We start from the raw sequence: 19,767 nt of genomic DNA on the forward strand, positions 1-19,767 counted from the left end.
AGTTAATACCATGAACATTTTTCTCCATCATTGTCTAAAAACTCTATTACAAAATTCTTAATGAGCTGTAATTTAGTAAATAAAGTCTAAACTTTATCACTAGGACACATCTTTTGGCCCTTACTGAGCTCAATGGTCTGGTTAAACGACTCAATAATGGTAATATGAGTAGCCTAGGAATTTTAATTTTTAATAATAATAATAATAATAATAATATTAATAATAACAATAACAATAACAATATGAGTAGCCTAGGACTTTTAATTTTTCTGCCATTATGAGAACAAAAAAGGTTCCACTAATTCTTAAACTACTAGGAAATATTTCAGAATGCCTGTGTTAAGAGGCAGGAAATTTTGCCTTCTAAGCGAATGTTCTGGTTGAACAAGAAACCAAGTATTGTATAATCCTGGTCGTATAAAGACAAGCCTAAGCTGAACTTTGCTCCCTAGGTAATAACCAATACAGAAGTGGTCGTTGTGGTTTTTTCAGGAACTGCCTTCTGTCAGGGTAAAAAGCTTAACACTCCATTACGTATCATAAAAACACAAGTAAGCATTACAAAATAGATAAAACTGAACACAAACTAAGCCACACAGCTCCATTACTAATGTTCACCTTCTAAGACACGTAATTAGTTTGGCTATCTTTGAAACTCCATGTCTAAGTCTGTCACGTCGACCTTTTCATGCAACACTGAACAGTCGCGACTGTCGAAATTTTTGCCCCCGTAAACCATCAAAGGACCCGTGGTATCATCTCATAAACAACGGTTACACAACAACACAGTAACAAACACAATGATACAGAACTAATCCGAATATATTGTTGCAGATTTTTCACACACCACATATACTACAAATAGTACTACATTATATAAATTTATTTATACACAAACACACACAATATATATATATATATATATATATATATATATATATATATATATATATATATATATATATATATATAATATAAAATTTAAAAAAACTTTTTGTATGTCCATCTTTCAAATGAGTAAACTTAGTCGGTTTCAGATTCCAAATACAACCTTTTATGAAAATTCTACCAGTGAGCATAACATCTCGAAAGGTTGCCAACAAGGCCAGCGTTTCGATTTAACAACAGTTCAACAATTATACTTTCCAGTGGCCATGCCTTACACTTTCATGATTTGGTTTGACAGAGAAAACATTTTTGCCTCACTTCCCACAAAATGCATACATGCTTAAGGCAGGACCCCAAAACATCACAGGTCCCCAATCTTTTTGTTTAAGTTTTGCAGGTGTCTCTCTCGCTCTTTTCAAAACCAATTTGTTAAACTGGAAACGTGACAGATGCCGCAATTTTTAAGAGAGATGGTACTGCCCAACAACAAGCCCCCCCCACCCTCTCAACAATTTGTGGATCATATGCACTTTGAAGGAGAGCAAGGGTTAAAATTTGTCGATTTTCAATGGTGGTTTGCCTCCCAACACCACTCTCCACTGACTTTAAAGATGATGTTATAAGAAATTTGTGGATTTTCATGGATCATTTAACTCTAAACACTCCAGTATTGTTCAAAAATAATTTCGAAGAAACTAAACTTTTAACTATCATTTAACCCTGTTTTTATTCATATGCATGAATTATCTTTGTTACTTACACATGATTCATTCTGAACCCATCTCTACAACTTAGTGCAATAGCCACCATACCAATGACAGCAACAGGTATGGCCAAAAGGCCACACTCCTCTGCCCTTCCATCATCTTACCTATTCTCTTTGGCTACTAGTCAAAAACAAATCGAAGAGTACATTTACGAAAATACAGGGATATACATGACCTAAACTTCTTTAATCTAACTTAATGAGCCTTGTATGTACCACATAACTTCCAATCTTGCCTGAATTAGAGCACCCGCTAGTTTAGGTTAGAAGATTTATAGTCCTTTGAGAGTAACTACAATGATAAAATCTTCTTATATCTTAGTACAAAGAGCAGTTTGAAAGTTGATCTAAAAACCCAGTTACACAAGAAAAATTAGCCTTGGTAAGCTAGAATTTTGCAAAATATTTTGCATTGCATGATATTCATTCATTTATAATTTGCTTTTAATGGAGCAACTTTCCACCTCTCACATGAAACATATGATTAAACTAAAAGTCCAAAAGGCTTTTATCAAGTCGAATATGCCAATATTTAAAGCAATTCCGAATCAGTTCCACCTAATTTTCAGCCACTCACAAACCCAGAAATACCTAGCTTCCATGCCTCATAAGTAAAATGTCATGGACCCATCTGTGAAGGTGACAGATATACAGAGGATCAAATTACCTGTCCAGACTGATAACGCCTACATACAGGAAACTGTTGAGCAATATCTAAACTACTCTTCCGAAAGGAGATGTTGCAGAAAACTCTGGAATTGTTCAAGTATTATTACTTTGACTATGATGTGTCCTGAATAATACTTTGGATTTAAGCAAGTTAATTGGGCAATTCTACTCCCATTACCTAACTTGTCAAGATGACAAGATGTCCAAATCCATTAACCTCTGACTAACATAACAGGTACCATAATTGCCTTAAGTGCCATTAGGTTAATTATACAATTATGACCTAAGTGATAATCGTAATCTTTGATATGTTTTCTGAGTGCCATTAATTGTGCATTTCTGTTAACTCTGGGTTAAACTGTCATAAACAGTGATGTGTAACAACATTTTTTGCAGTAAAGTTACTCTAGATAATTTCAGTAACCTCTGAATGACTTAACAATATCTTTGATGTAATCATAAACTCATGGTTTAGTTTTGAATAAGGTCAAGTTACACACAGCTACTACTAAATTTTGCTGAAATCTTTAACTCTTATGAAATGCTGATTACTAACGAGGAGGGGTAAAATGCTGGTGCAATAATAAATCAAGCACTGTGAAATATCAAAGCTTATTCTGCTGCTAAAACACAACGACTTTTTCATGTTCACGAGGCTGTCTATATTCTATACATGTTACTACGAATGAGCCTGAATTATTGTGGATTTCATTATTCCTGAATCTGTTGCATTTTGATACGTCTGTGGATTGAGCTTCTTTGAATCCTGCAAACAAGTTGAACTCTGGCAAGTAAAAACTGACATCCAAGTGGTGGTCATTTTCTACCTTATTGTGTGCATGTATCTTGCAATGTGGGTGGTATTCATTTTGTTTTCACGTGTATAAATTAAGTACTATAACATAAAGTTTGCTAGAGTTGAATTATGCATAACATTGGCCCTTGTGCTATGTAAGTTCATATTTGTATGCTGTACTCTAAGAGTCACTGAAAGAACAAGGGTTTAAACTATTAATTACTACTTATATATCTGACTAGTGAAAAAGTAACTGTGCCACACAAAAGGTGAAATGCAATGTAAAACGTGGAACACAGGTCTGTTCCTATGATCTTGAACTTAATGCGAATGTAATTAATCCATTCATTAAATCAATGTATGTTTCTTTATGCTGTCTGACCTTTGAAGAGATTGTTCATTACATTACATCGCAATTCAACGTTCTTTATCTTTATTTCCCTGTTCATTTTCCTTTTATTGGTTAAGGACAGTGTAGAGAAAGAGGGTTTTGTTCCCAGAATGTTTTCAATTGTGACGAGACAGGCTTATTCTGGAGAAAAATAACAACCAGGATCTAAATCACTTAAGTAGGACTTTAAGAAAAAATCCCCCCATCACCCCAAGAGGAAAATATCCTCAAAAGAAAAAATCCCTCGAAAGAATATCCCCTAGGGAAAAGGCTCCCCGCCCAAAAGGAAAATCCCTTTTGCTGATGTTACCTAACACACGAAATCCATTATATTTGTTTACATCATTTCCAAACAGATTAATAATCTGGAGAGCAGTCAGCTATGAAGTACAAATAGCACCCCTTTTAACGATGCAACAACATCTTTGTCAAAGAAAACTTGTCCCAAACTGCAAGTTCTCTTCACATGTTAACTTCGAAAAGACATGTTCATTAGTATGCACTGACCTACTGTACAGCTACTATTTTTACTTATTTTTAAGACAAAACGTTTACACTTAACAACACTCATGGAGTTCATCAAGTACAATAAGGTGGAATCAAAATAACTTTCGAAGGCTACGTATATGTAAAACAGAAGGAACTGGTCAAAGAAGTATCTTCACGAGAGAGTGAAATCACCCTTCAAATTCACAGTACAAAGCAAAAATAATGTTAAAAAATGTTCAAAGGCAGGCTAAAACAAACATCATTGGACAGGTTTTTAATGAAACAGAAACCCAGTGAGACTCAATAAAGTAAAAAGACAGAAAAGACAAAGAACCTCAGAAACACACTTGCCTGCCATCTTTATGGCAAGGGATGCATTCACCTTCCCCATCCCACAATAACACCCCTTCTACTCTTCGCCTCCCTCACCACCTTTCACGTTCCATCAACTGCCCCAGCTATATACAAATAAAGTGAAAATAAATTCGCATTTATTTGATCTACTTACTTGTTTGGGGTCTCTTGTATGAATTCTGCATGCCAGGCTTGTTGAATTCGAATTAAAATGCTTTTATTTTGTATGTTTGGGGGTCTGGAATGGAATAATTTAATTTACATTATTCCTTATGGAAGAAATTAATTCAGTACTCGAACAAATAGGCACTTGACCAGCCTTCTGGAACGAAGAGTTTGAATACAGAGGTATCACTGTGCATGCTATGTATATGTATATATATATATATAATATATACATACATACATACACATATATACATACACACACACACATATATATATATATATATATATATATATATATATATATAGAGAGAGAGAGAGAGAGAGAGAGAGAGAGAGAGAGAGAGAGAGAGAGAGAGAGAGAGAGAGAGAGAGAGAAATTAACTGAACAAAAAAGAAATCAACATTTTTAGAGGCAATGATGTAGACTTTCAAAAGATAAAACTATAAAAATTCGTACTTAGAGAAATAAAAAGATAAAAGTGTAAAAACTGCATATTTACAGAAATAATGAGCGATATCTAATTAGGTCAATATCCAACACCGACTTGACATTATAATGAAAACAATTAGTGTAGGATATATTAAGTAGGTGGTGTTGTTTAACAATCTGCCGGCGCTTAAAAAATATTTTTAAACCACAAAGGAAAAGATGATTATTCAATTGGGTAATTGTACTAACACAAGTAATTTATATCATGCAACCCTCCACCAAGGCCACTAAAATATGTGAACCCACTAAAATATGTGAACACCTTTGAAGCATGTAAGCAGCTGAAAATCTTTATCTTTGCATGTGTGTGAGTGGGCTTTTGCAGGAAAGATCACGAAGTTGTGACCAGAAATTGATACCACTTGGTTGACATACTTGAGATGACTGACTTTTAAACAATATCGGTTCAGAATTGAGGTGATGTTCACGGCTTCCAATCTTCAACACTGAGCCGATTTATCCTGTGTTAATCGTCTGAAGGATTTCAATAATATACATACAAAATACGTTTTGTCAAATTTTGTATCCACTAACTTGAGATATCCTGCAAACAAACGCATTCACAAAATTAGACGTGAAAGTGTAAATTACTTCCAACTTCGGCGACAGGGGTAACAAACAAATGCATCCCTTGCTGAGTCTTCTCAGCTCCTAGTGAAATGTCTACCTTTCCCATATGTTGGCTGAGTAAGTTGTTGGTAATCTGGACGCCATTCTCAGCTCAACTGTATAAAAGCAGACGTAGCAGAAATTTTAAGAACCACCCTAACATAATCAATATAAAGAGCGACCAAGCACCTGCCTATGTTGTAAAGTATCAACAGCATGAAGAGAAAACTGACCAAACACTTTGAGATCGTGTACATTCCTATCTGTGACAAAACATGCAATTAGCTTCCTAGAGATTAAAAACAAGTATGAGAGTGAATGCAGTGAATAGTGTTCATGATGATATGTTCCTTCATAAGGTTTATAATCATGGGAATGCTGACTGTTAAGAACAATAAGAACCTATAAACAACAATCACTGGTGACCCATTACATTCCGGATGTTATCACCTATATAAAGGGTATTTAAAATATAATATTAATACATTACATTTTTTAATGTCACATACTCTGAAAGCTTGCTAAATTCAATAAACTCCTAAACATGACCTCTTACCAAAGAGGCACTGCTCAGTTGATTTCAAAATCTGCACATGAATGGCCGTTAGCTGAAACCATAGACAAATTTCTTAGCAAGGTCTATAAATTACATGCTCCACCCTTCAAAATTCCTGAAATGGTGCATTAAAGAAATGTTCTTTTTGCTGCACAAAAGGGAGCTCTTCCAATAGATTATGAATGTACCAATGGGATCTCTTTTCTTTACTATCTGCAGATGACTTCTATTAAGGACAGTCTTACCAGGCCACCCAAAATATCTTAGGTACTTGGTACACTGATGATATATTCATCAAAATTATGAATAATATGTCAGAGTTCACAATAGAGCAGGCACAGACATGTTTCCCTTCCCTGAAGTACTTATACAAGATGAATACCACAAAATGTTAAGAAATCAATGAGTTAAGAAGGCATCGTGGTTATTATAATAGCTTATATACCTGGTAAAAAATTGACCAGTAGATTCTAAATATAATATATATATATATATATATATATATATATATATATATATATATATATATATATATATATATATATATATATATATATATATATATATATATATATATATATATATACACATATATATTCACAAATATTAGTCCATTAGTAAATAAGAATATTATTCTACCAAAGTCAGAAAGATGTCTCTGTCTATGCTAAGGACGCTTCGAGGGCAGAGATGGGTGGGTGTATTTAAAAAAAAAAAAGTGATGTCTTTAGTTAGCATTAGGGGCCTAACACCATAGGGAGGGTCTTGCCAAGCAACCTTTAGTAAAGGTGGTCTTAAGCTCCTTTTTCCCTATTCAATGTATCGGCAATGTTTGCCAAATTTTCAGACTGCCCAAGGCATAAAGACATACTGATGTGAAAACAACCCAGAGTTAGACCCCAAAAGAGGTTAGAAAGAGAGTTGTGTGTAATTAATTCTTTGTGCTTGCCCTCTTACTGTTTCACTGGTATTACTGAGATGAACGGCTGTTTTCAAGACTTCTGATCGTCAGTTGCCTGCGCAAGTGACCCACGTCAACAGTAAGTTTGAAATTTGCCAAATTTTCATCGACTCGCTAGTATCTCTTTCTGTATTTCCAGTGTCCTTTCTTTTCCCACTTTGCCACCATCTATGATAACCTGGTATAACCAATTTACTTTTATGAAGTCTAGTGTAAGAATAATTAATATTGTCTAATGATACTGTGTAAACTATTCCGTGCAGTAAGTAGGACTTAGGAAAGTTAAGTTAGTAAATTTCAGGCAGCCTTGTGTCTCGATCCCATTGTTCGGAAGAGAATTAGCCTTCAATAATGCAAACTGCGTACGATATCTCAAATACTTCGTTGCGTTATAACGTTACTTGAAGCAAGGGAAAACTGACTGTGTCTGACGTGGGCAAAAGTTTGTGTAATTTCCTCGTTTTAACCGCACATTCTTTCTTTGTCGGGACCAATTGGAAATTAAGGGTTTGATATAATCCATTTGTTGCAGAGTAATCTGTTATCCCATATATTGTTTTTCCAAGACTGGCGACCTTATTTAATTAAGTAATTGTCTGTCTTTCAGGTTAATGCATGTCCTTGGCGACATGGGGTCCCATAAATTGCATTAATTAATAAACTCATCAGCCAAGCCCCACACGTAACAATATATATATATATATATATATATATATATATATATTTATATTCTACTTTTAGTTCTTCAAGTTCCTATAAATGATTGGGGACTTCTGAATGCTAAGGGAGAATGCAGTCTTGTTAATATTTGGTTACATCCACCTATGTGAACGTGGGATTCAATGTACAAACTGATTACCTGACAACTAGTCCAAAATAGACTGAAAGGTCAATGAGTCAGCTACCACTAGACGCATATGGCATTACCATCAAGGAAGAAACATTCATCTGTCGAGCAGAATCTTTGACTGCTCTGACCTCATGCCACCACTAGTGATGAGGACTACAGTACCAAAGAAACCAGGATGCTACCTTCCATAACTTGTAAGCCATAGTCATCAACACATCATATATAATTTCCTTTGGGCATAAGTTATTTGCAAAGTGAAGTAAATATGATATTAACGCATCACTTGTGAACAAGCCTACACCGGCCATTAACTTCAAATTCAAGCTTCCAAAGAATATGGTGTTCATTTGAAAGAAATTACAGAAGATACAGTAATACAGTAAGAAGAGATCAGTCATTAAAAAGAAAAAAATATATAAATTATCAATAGATAAAAACAACCAAAATCCAATGTAATTTGTATTTTTATAGTATACAAACCTACGCTTTCATAAATGGAATTACTTACACAAGGCACACTTCAGTTGTCTTGACCCATAACAAAATCTTATTGCCTAGGCCTATGGGCTGACCCAACCTTGTGAGGCCTCCCTCTTCCCCTACATGAATCAGCTTTTGTGGCTGATCTGACGTACTTGCTGGGGATTCATCGACTACCAGAAGGACGGTTGAGGAGGGTAAAAACTACCTTATGAAAGTGTAGGTTTGTATACTAGGAAAAGTATAAAATCACTTTTAAAATTTGTTTGTTCCGACAGGAATACAAACATACACTTTCATAAATGGAGATTTACTCTCAGGTGGAAGGACGATCTGTTCCTCCTAACTTGGATGGATGTGCCCCATATACAAGGCATCCATGGATGGCACTAACTATGGCATTTACAATATAGGCCTAGTCACTACCCAATTACTGACAACATCCTGTACTCACCAGTCCTCTATATCTATGCAGGTATTCAGGAGTCCCAGTGACAGAGTTCTTCCACCCCCATGTAGGAGGAGTGGGGCTCAACGACCTGGACGACCTGCTGGGCTGCAAATATTGGGCTCAGGGTGTACATGGCTAGGGACTTGTGGGTTAAGTCTCTCATGCAGAAAGGACATGAACATGTTTGAACATATGTTCATGGCTAGGGACATCCATACTGCAGAAAGGACATGAACATGTTTTGGCACATCCATACTGCCTTAAGAACCTGTAGGAGGGATTGGTTCCTCCTGTGTGCCAATGAAGGGTAATGGACCTGATGTCAAGAGCTTTGATTTTTCCCAGAGACTTTGCTGTGTCCTTGTCAGAGTCGTTGGCTCTTGTGATGACCGCCCTCATCTAGGAGGAGACGGTTTTCTTAGATACCACCTTCTTTGTTCTGCCTGTACTGATGAAGAGTCCTTGCACCAGGGTCTTGGTGGTGCCGTCCACCTCAGAAACTACTTTAGGACTCTCACCGGACAAAGCAACATCTCTGTCTCCCCGGCGAAGTCCTTCAGGGAGGAGATGGAGAAACCTTCAAATCTTAAGGCCCAGGACTGAAGGAACTTCAATCTTAGCCATGAACTGCAGGGACATGGATGAACAACCTTTAGCGTGGGTGAAAACATATGAGAGGCTATGCAGTTCCCCAACCCTCTTGGCAGAACTGAGTGCCAGGACAAATATGGTCTTGAGGGTGAAGTTCCTGTCTGAGTCCTGTTGGAGAGGGGTTGCCCATTAGGTGGCAAGGACCTTGGTGACATTTCACTCTGGGACTCTTACCTCACTGGGAGGGCAATTCTAATGAAACCCCTTAGAATGGCTGACAACTCCCATGACTTGTAAAGGCTGATGCCCTACTGGGCCTGAAGACCTGGGTAAGGGCTACCCATGTAGCCCTTGAGGGCTATTACCAACAGGGTCTTTTCACACCTCAGGAAGACCAGGAAGTCTGCAATGTCCTTCACAGATGCCTTGAGGGGATCAAAACCCCTCTGATGACATAGGCAGTATTCTGTTCACTTCCCCTGGCAGACCCCGATTGAAGAGATTTTGATTTTTTATTTTGGCTTCATTTTTCTTTCCTCTCTCATCTTTCTGGTCCACATCCCTTGCCTCTCACTAATGAACACAGTTGAGCTACACATTGGCAGCAGTGTGGCATGACACTGGGTCAGCGTGGTGGCGCTATATTTCCTCCTCTGTATACTCCATTCATGCCTCTGGAAATTCTTTCTCGTGTTAGTAGTCTTAGCTATGCTGTTCTATCCCTGGGGTGGCTTGTGATTTATGCACAGGACCTTATACTGGGGTGTTTGTGTGTTCTCAGGCACTGACAGAAAGCTACATTCTTGAGCACGGGGAGTCTGGCTGTCATCTTTAGCGTATTCTTTCTAAAGGACCAGGTGCTGGCACCAATGGCCTTGATTTGTTAGCTATTTTGATTAATGCCCAGTCACTTCTTAAGACTGCCTTCTAGAGGATTGTCTAGGACCTATGAATGACAGTGGACCTTTTAAAACCCTATAGTCTGTTTTTCTGCCCATAATGGCTGATACTGTGCCCAATCTTGTGGCAGTGAGTACAACATTTGTGTGTTCTCAGTGCTGCCACTTGAATATGCAAGGTGAAGCTTGTGGAGGAGAAAGGGATGTCAGTGATTTCTGTGTGACCTCCTATGTACCATACATACATCTACACTCATCAGCCACAGTTGTGGCTCTAGCACTCTGGGGTTTTATTTCCTTGGCATATTGGCTAAAGTCTCCATACATCTCGTCAGGTAGTCCTGCCGCCAACCATCTCCTGAGAGCAAGGAATAGCTTTCTCTCCATTTCTACCAAATTCTTGGAATCTTGCCTTAAATATCTGAAACATCACATACAACTCAGGTAGTAGTTCGTAGGACTGGAGAACACACGTTTCAACTAGGATGCAGTTCCCTTATTCTGCTGGCTGTCTAGCTACTGTCAGCATCTAAGGCTCAACTCAATTCAGATTACAAGGAATGTAGTAACATGAACTTAGGTTTCATCTGTGAAAAAACTCCAAGAATCTGATTTTTGCGGGAATGTGGGGGGATATGTGTGTAGTATCACCCCAAAAAAAACGTTAGTGTCTCAGGGGTGGGCAATATATTTTTTTGGCCTCCTTTATCAGCATTCGTTAATGGCCAAAATAGAAGCATTTTTTACCATAAAAATGGTTAAACGAAAGAAACTTGGAAACCGCTATTAGTATGACAGTAAGGCATAGAAGAACAAAAGTTGGAATCATAAAAACACATCCAATGATTCAGTCCCCGTCTCAAAATATCTCATAGTTCGGCTGCTATGACCGTTCAAAATTTGACTGATATCAGATTTAACAACATTTCTTCCTCTCTGTATCTGGAAAACGGTCATTCATAGGAAAGAAGTTAATAGAAGAAAAAAAGATGCAGAATATCAAAATACATCATATGATGTGACTTTTAACTTCATACCTGAAATTATACAGGAGATATTGCAATTAAAATTTGTTGTGTCCCAGTGTAAACGGTCATTTGTTTGAAAAAAAATGCACTGAAGAAAAAAGCTGTGGAATATCAAAATACACCATATGATGTAACTTTTAATTTCATCTCTCAAATTGTATAGGAGACATTACAATTGAAATTTTAAGTACCTCAATTTCCTCTTAAAATAATAGGAAAAATAAGGCCTTTTTATGTAACTCACAAATGGTCATTTATTCAAAAAAGTGTATGGAATACAAAAAAGATTCAGAATATCAAAATATATCATATGAGGTCAGTATTAACTTTATAACAATAATAATATTGGAGATATTGCAATTCATTATTTGAATATTTCAATTTCTCCATGAAATATCAAAACAATACGGAATTCATTCTTTATCTAAAAAAAAAACCATTCATTTGAAAAAAATATCCAAGGAAAACTTTAGAAACATTAATATGTACTAAATAAATCAAGGATATAGTAAGCAAAGACTGTCCAGTTTATGTAGAACGCCATTTTAAGAGTAAACTTGAAACTCATTATGGTTCGAGCATTTATATGTCAAATGAAGCAAGGAAAAAAGATATTGTGTTTTAATGACTGTAAACTTGAAACTCATTATGGTTTGAGATTTATATGTCAAATGAAGCAAGGAAAAAAGATATTGTGTTTTAATGACTGTAGTGCAGAACTAATCAGAAATTACCACGATGAAATGGAAAAAGATGAGGAAGAGAAAAAAACAGCAGCATCATTAATACTAAATGACAAAGTGTATCAATTTCTCTATAAATGAATATCCATCCCTGATTAATACGACTACATAATATGCACTGCCAGAATCTTTGGATCTTTATTCATATGTCTAATTCCTACGGTATTACAAGTACCTTAGAAAAGGAACGGCATTCCAGATTTTTCCAACAAGCACATAGGGGTGAGATCAGTCCAGAAGTTTTACCACCAACAGAAGATGCCAGTATCCAGCATGCTCTGAGAGTGCATCACCAATTAATAACCTGGAAAGAACTGGATACTGAAGCTTTAAGCCCAACTGGAAGAGGATGGGAACTTGATAGAAGTCATAAGACGTAGGATGCTTATTGGTAATATTGCCCCTGGTGAACTGCTGAAATCGGTCTGTTGCAGTTGCAGGGAAAGTGAGAACCAGTGCCAGACAATGAGAGGCAGCTGTAAAAGAGAGGGGCTCTTTTGCGTTACAGCTTGTGGGGTCTGCGGTGGCCATTGTTCAGATGGAGAAGCGGCAATGATAAATGATGATTTGTCAGAGGAAGATGAAGATATCTAATTTAGTTTCGATAATATTAGTTACAGCTCTTCTTAACAAATGACAAATAATATTAGAACTGTAGTACCTATATCAGGATCATCGTTCTTTCATAGATTGCCCTTGTCCCGTCAAATAGGTGTTGAAACTGTGTTTAAACCAAAATTTGGAATTTTTTCGCTATATTCAGAGATATTAAGTTAAAACTTGATTTATTTAGTATATATTAATGTTTCTAAATTTTTCCTTGGATATTTTTTTCAAATAAATAATTTTTTTTATAAAGAATGAACTGCTTATCGTTTTGATATTTCATGGTGAAATTGGAGTACTCAAAAAACGAATTGCAATATCTCCAATATTATTAATGTTATGAAGTTAATGATGACCTCATATGATATATTTTGATATTCTGAATATTTTTTTAATTTTTTTTATTTTTGAATGAATGACCATTTGCAGTTACATAAAAAAGGACATTTTCCTATTATTTTACGAGGAAACTGAGATACTTAAAATTTCAATTGCAATATCCCCTATATAATTTCAGATATGAAGTTAAAAGTTACATCACATGGTGTATTCTGATATTCTACAGTTTTTTTTTCTATGCAATTTTTTCAAATAAATGACTGTTTTGTAGTTACATGAAGAACGCTACGTTGTCCTTGTTTTTTTACGATGAAATTGGGATACAACGAATTTTAATAGCAATATCTCCTACATAATTTGAGGTATGAAGTTAAAGTCACATCATATGATGTATTTTGATATTCTGCATCTTTTTACGTCTATGAGATTCTTTCCTATGAATGACCGTTTTCCAGATAGAGAGAGAGAGAGAAATATTATTAAATCTGACATCAATCAAATTTTGAACGGCCATAGCAGCCGAACTGAAGCAATGGATGTCTTTTTATGATTTCAACTTTTGTTCTTCTTTGCCTTACTGCCATATGCATAGCGGTTTCCAAGTTTTCTCGTTTAACCAGTTTTATGGTAAAAAAAAATGCTTCCATTTTGGCCATTAATATGTGGTGATAACGGAGGCCAAAAAAATTTGTTGCCCATCCCTAAGACACTCTAACATTTTTTTGGTGACACTAGACACACATCCCTCCAATTCCCGCAAAAATCAGATTCTTTGGAATTTTTTCACAGATTTCAAGCATTTTGCCTTAATTTTATGTTACTAGTGGTGACCATTTCTCAAGTGGCACTTGGTGGCACTCCATGCAAAGGAACAGAAGAACCTTAATTGGTTGTTATCATACTTCAGGAGGAACTTCATGACTTCTGTTGCTGAGATTGTTTCTGTAGGGAGTGCAGAAAGACCGGCTTCAAGGCAGGCTTCAGCAACTGCAGTTTAAGTTTCCCGATTTCCACCTAGGCCCATGATAGTCCTAGTCTCTTGCTCTCCAACTATTCCTGGCTACAGTTCACCTGGCATACTGGTTAACCATCTGCAGATGGGTCTGACCCATCCACCTCGTATACTTCTGTTACAAGTGAGTCAAAGGGGTCCTCTCCTTGGCATGATTCCCTCAGTACCAGGAGAGCTTCAGTTGTTTAGAAAAGAAAGGAAGTACAGTGCCATACTGAGAGGAGAATTCGTCCTTAACTGCTCTGTGGTTGGTCATAGTGGGAAGTTTTTTTTTTGAGTGACAGCAAAGATGTATTAATTCATCGTCACTGGTGGATGGTGTAGCACTGGGATAATCCCTCGTAGTTCTCTTTGCCAACATTTATGTGGCTGCAGTTGCCAAAGACCAAGAATCTAAGTCAGATATACGGATGACATCTTTATCACTGCCAAAGAAGCACATGATGTAGAAAAACTAGCCGTTGTCTTGAAAACTATTCTGGTTCTCAACTTTACAAATGACGCCAGCAAAGGAGTACCCTTCCTTTCCTTGATATCTTTGTTGAAAGAGAAGCACAGTATGTTCCAGCCACCTATGCAAATGGTGCAAATGCAGGCCTCTGCCTTAATGCCAGGGGACAGTGCCACAATTCATGCAAGGGGTCTGTCATTGGTGCCAACATCAGATGGGCCTTCCCACACTGCAGTCTCTGGAAATCTGCCCACATGGAGTTGGAGCATGTAAAGCAGATGTTGACAAACATCGGATACCTTAGCAAAACGATAAGAGGACAGAAGGAGGAAAAAGGATGAGTTCCAAACACAAGCATACAACAATAAATAAAGCTCAAAGAAAATTTTAAAATTTATCACAAAAATTACTATGGAACAGTTTACAAACATGAGGCAGATGACCTTTAGGGGATCATAACCAATGCAGTAACACTGAAGACACCCTACAAGAGAGTATCACTAAGACTTGTCAGCTGCCTAAACCTGGTAACCAGCCTTGTGATGAGGAACAGCACTGCACACAGGAGACAAAGGAATTGCGGACCAACATGGTATACAAATTAAAGTGCTTGGAGGAGGCATGCAAGCCCCTCAATTTAATCTATGTTGGGCAACTTTAAGAATACAACTTCAAGCTGAACTAAACATTGAGTAATGGACAATTTAGGTAAAACTAAAAATATTCTAACAAGTATTTCTTATTGTAACCTTCATATGCAATTGCAAAACACGAAAATTATAAAAACACGAAATGTTGGTTGACCAGGACAAGTGCGCTTTCTGAGAGACAACCTGGCCAGCGATAACCCAGTCACTGAGAAGGTGATGCACAGTCTCCCCAACCCATTACCATATAGTCTTGCCCTTGGAATTCTGAAAATTTTAACGCTACTTTTGAAGGCACTTACCAAATATAAATTTATACAAGGCAGCAAGCTTTAAATATTAGTATGCCAAAAGACCAGAATGATCTAGCCAAATCAATATCAGTTACAAGGGAAATATTCAAAATATAACTGAAAATGTTCTGAAATTAAGGCCAGACCTAAACCACTCAACAATAACTGTCTACATGACGACCTACGTCAGACTCATTTAATTTTAATCTTAATTAACAGAGATACATTCCAACAATAATAATAGTAAATATATACAACTCCTTCACTCACAATAATTGACTGAACAACACTTTTAAACAAGAATAAACTTTGGCGAATCACCTCTTAAAATTTTGTTACATATATCCATGAGATATTTATCTGTAATCTGTCCCGAATGTCATGAAACACAGAGTGGGTTTTCGGCGTTGCCAAACTTCAAGACTTTTAATCTGGCTCAAGCTAATCCCGGATCCTTCAATTTAGGGTCCTTTAATCCCATAATATTATAAATCTTTCCAGTCAACCAAAAGCTGCCTTTGAGGATCTATAATATCTTCTTTGTTTTGATGTAGATTAAGCCCACCTTGTGTTTCGAGAGCAGCCCATAAAGTTGAATGCCTTGTTTATTTCAACAAAAATTGTAGGAACAGCGCGAGTGCAATATAAAGCATGAGAGACAAGGAAGTGCCCTTAAACACCGATAACTGATCGACTTCCAAGAGGACATCCTCGTCTATACCTGGTTCCAGTGTCTTCATTCGTCTCTGACGGAAATGAAAATTTAGCGTTCCATACCCGCGATCAATATAGATCAGTGCGTTACTGGAATCTTAATGTAAATAATAACTTTTTTCCAAGTTTATTATTAAAATTCTACAACGTTTACTCGTTATATAATCTGAGTACTGATTGGGTCAGTTTATATTTGAATATTATCAGAAGTACTGTCAGATTCCTCTCTCTCTCTCTCTCTCTATAATGTGTACACACGTTATATAATATATATATATATATATATATATATATATATATATATATATATATATATATATATATATATATATATATATATATATATATATATATATATATATATATATATATATATATATATATATATATATATATATATATATATATATATATATATATATATATATATATATATATATATATATATATATATACACATTACCACAGGTGAAAAATAAGCGACGGGGTGTAGGTCCTGACCGTTTTTCGACTTTATTTCCAAGCCGCTGACGATATCAGTCCTTCGTCAATGGCTTGGAAGTAAAGTCGAAATCGGTCAGGACCTACACCCCGTCGCTTATTTTTCACCTGTGGTAATGTGTGATATATAGATATGTATATATAGATAGGTTATATATATATATATATATGTATATAATGTGTGTGTACACATTATAGATAGAGAGAGAGAGAGAGAGAGAGAGAGAGAGAGAGAGAGAGAGAGAGAGAGAGAGAGGAATCTGACAGTACTTCTGTTTTTTACCTGTGGTAATGTATGATAAATGAATGGCGTACAAAAGTGATTATAATCATCATATATTATATATATATATATATATATATATATATATATATATATATATATATATATACTATATGATTATAATCACTATTTGTACTTTTTATTATATTCATTTATCACACACCACAGGTAAAAAATAAGAGAGGTGTAGGTCTGACTGGTTTCGACTTTATTTCCAAGCCACTGACGAAGGATTGATATCGTCAATGGCTTAGAAATAAAGTCGAAAAACGGTCAGGACCTACACCCCATCTTATTTTTCACCTGTGGTAATGTGATATATATATATATATATATATATATATATATATATATATATATATATATATATATATATATATATATATATATTATATATATATATATATATATATATATATATATATATATATACACACAAACATATATATCAAAACATGTTTAACATTGAATTGATGAACATGACGAACATCAAACATATAGTAAATATTTTTCCTCCATTAGAACAATTTCTTGGGTGCTAGGATAATGAACGGTAAAATAAATATTTCTTTAAAATAAGGCACCCTCGCGTACAAAAAAAAAGGCTTGTTCTCAGTTAACGCAAGGTTAATTCTTATCAGAAGAAGAAACCTCGAGAAAGAAGAAACAAGGGAATACAAAACGTTTCCTCACTAAAATTAATTAAGGCTGTCCCCGTAAAATAGAGTTTGTAAAAATATATGCTTTCATCATCAGAGGATAAAACTAATACAAGAATGAAACAACAAAATAAAACAGAAGTTTTTATTAAACTAAATCAAGACAATCTTCCAGGACAATAAGCAGTTTTCAACATTAATGTTTGCTATGCTATTCCTCATCAGATGCAGTTATTTCTGTAACAAATGAATCAGCAAACTAATGCATAGCAATATCATTCTCTGTGTCTTTTATAATAATATTTTCAACATGCTTAACGGCACTGTTCCAATTTCTGTGGTCAAACATGCCAGTTTCTTGTAATAACGATATTAGATCTGCCATTTTAAAGTTATTCTTTTGGCTACACAGCTTTTAACCTGCGCCCCCATAAGTGCAGTTGCACTATAATGGCTGTGATAAGGTGGAAGCTTTATGACCTTGTGACCTTGTGACCTTTTTCTAAAGCTATCCTGTCGACGACACATTATGGAGCATTAACTTAATTCACTACTTTCACCATTTCAAGCAATTCACAATTCGTCAGATTTTCTGGGGGATTTTCACCTTTACTTCTTAACTGGTCTTGGATCAATCCACTTGTGCTTGCCATCGTAGGAGGTCCGCCAATCTGCACCGAATAAGATGCAGTGTCCGTAAAGTTAACGGACTACGGTGATATAGTGGGTATAAGCTGCTCTTGAAACCATTTTTCAAGTATAATATGATAACATTTGGTGGTGATAAGCACCATCGTTCTTTGCTTGGAACACCAACCCTGCATTTGGTATGAGTCCTTGCTTGGATCCAGCATGCAAAAGGGTTATTCTACTCCCCTTTCCGCTTGGTGGGTTTATTCCAGTTGCCGCTGTCGAACTTTCAACCACCCAACACTTGGTGACTGTATAATTCTGATTAACCCAGGTTTCGTCTAGAAATATAACAAACCTATTTGCTGCATCCCTATTTTTCATTTCACGTAGAAACTTGGTCCTGGCTCTTGCACTACCACTTCTTGAAAATTGTACGATGGAAGGAAGAAAACAAGTCCATTAAAAGGTCCACTTTAATAAAAGGCTGAACTTCTATGTGAAGTTATTTCAGAACTGGTTGCTGGTGGGCTTGTTGTCGGAAAGAAGGAATTTCCTGTGTCAGAAGTAATTACAGGTATGCTGTCTTCCTTCTCCTATCCTCCCCGCTATTCAAGAAACCCTGAGGACATAAATTAAATAAGATTTTTCTTTTAAAAAGTAGAGGCAAGTTCTGCTAAATCACTCAATAATTCAATAAACAAACTCAGTAGTTAAATTTAAAATTAACTTGAATTCTGAGCAATTGGAAATAAAGGATAGCCTATATTTTGTCACCCACTTAACGTGGCAACCACCTAACCACGAAAGGCTTGACGATCCGAAAACTTCGGCGTAAAGTAAACATAACAGTTTGCTACTAATGTAAAAACTGCCTCAAATCCTAACAACTTTCCTAGGGTAACATGCAAAGTTACAGCAGTGATAAATTACGAATATTTTAAATACCAAATCCACAGGGTTTATTAATTGGGAATCGAGCAATGGAATATTTATCTACTATAAATAAATTGACAGGGAATCACTTTAGAAAGTCAGCATATCTTTCGTAATGACGTACCTTATCAATTCTATTCCTCGGAAATTCGGCGAAGATGTTGTATTGATGTTAGAACACTTGTGGCTGGTCTCGTCTTGTGCAGGGTGGCGGAGAAAAGAGGGGATATACTACTCTTCCATTAAGCGACTTCGACAAACGGTAGATATCATTCCTCTTGTAAAAGCCAGCCGTACGTCCAGTACGAAAACCTCCTTTCAACTGCCTTTTTTTTTCCCTTGCTGGCGATGGTTCCTTTAGATTTCGTATTACTGTCAAAAAACAAGACCACCAACAGATAGTTCCGAAAGGGTTGTTAAGTAGTTTACGCTTCAAAGGATTTACCGTCAAAACGAAAATAAACAATATGCTGGGTTTCCCCTCAAGCGCAAACGACCATTAATTATTATAATGCAT

At 36.0% G+C, this 19,767-nt stretch overlaps 1 long non-coding RNA gene across 1 annotated transcript in view; it reads right to left on the reverse strand.

Annotated features, from left to right (window-relative positions):
• Positions 1 to 4,502: 4,502 nt before the first annotated feature.
• LOC136842991 (uncharacterized) overlaps positions 4,503 to 19,767 on the reverse strand; it is a 112,001-nt gene continuing 96,736 nt past the window's right edge. Inside the window, exon 3 of the long non-coding RNA XR_010854405.1 lies at positions 4,503 to 4,591. This is a non-coding gene — a long non-coding RNA (uncharacterized lncRNA). The remainder of the gene's footprint in view (positions 4,592 to 19,767) is intronic.

The sequence above is a fragment of the Macrobrachium rosenbergii genome, chromosome 10 (assembly GCF_040412425.1).
Source record: "Macrobrachium rosenbergii isolate ZJJX-2024 chromosome 10, ASM4041242v1, whole genome shotgun sequence".
Classification (NCBI taxonomy): domain Eukaryota; kingdom Metazoa; phylum Arthropoda; class Malacostraca; order Decapoda; family Palaemonidae; genus Macrobrachium; species Macrobrachium rosenbergii.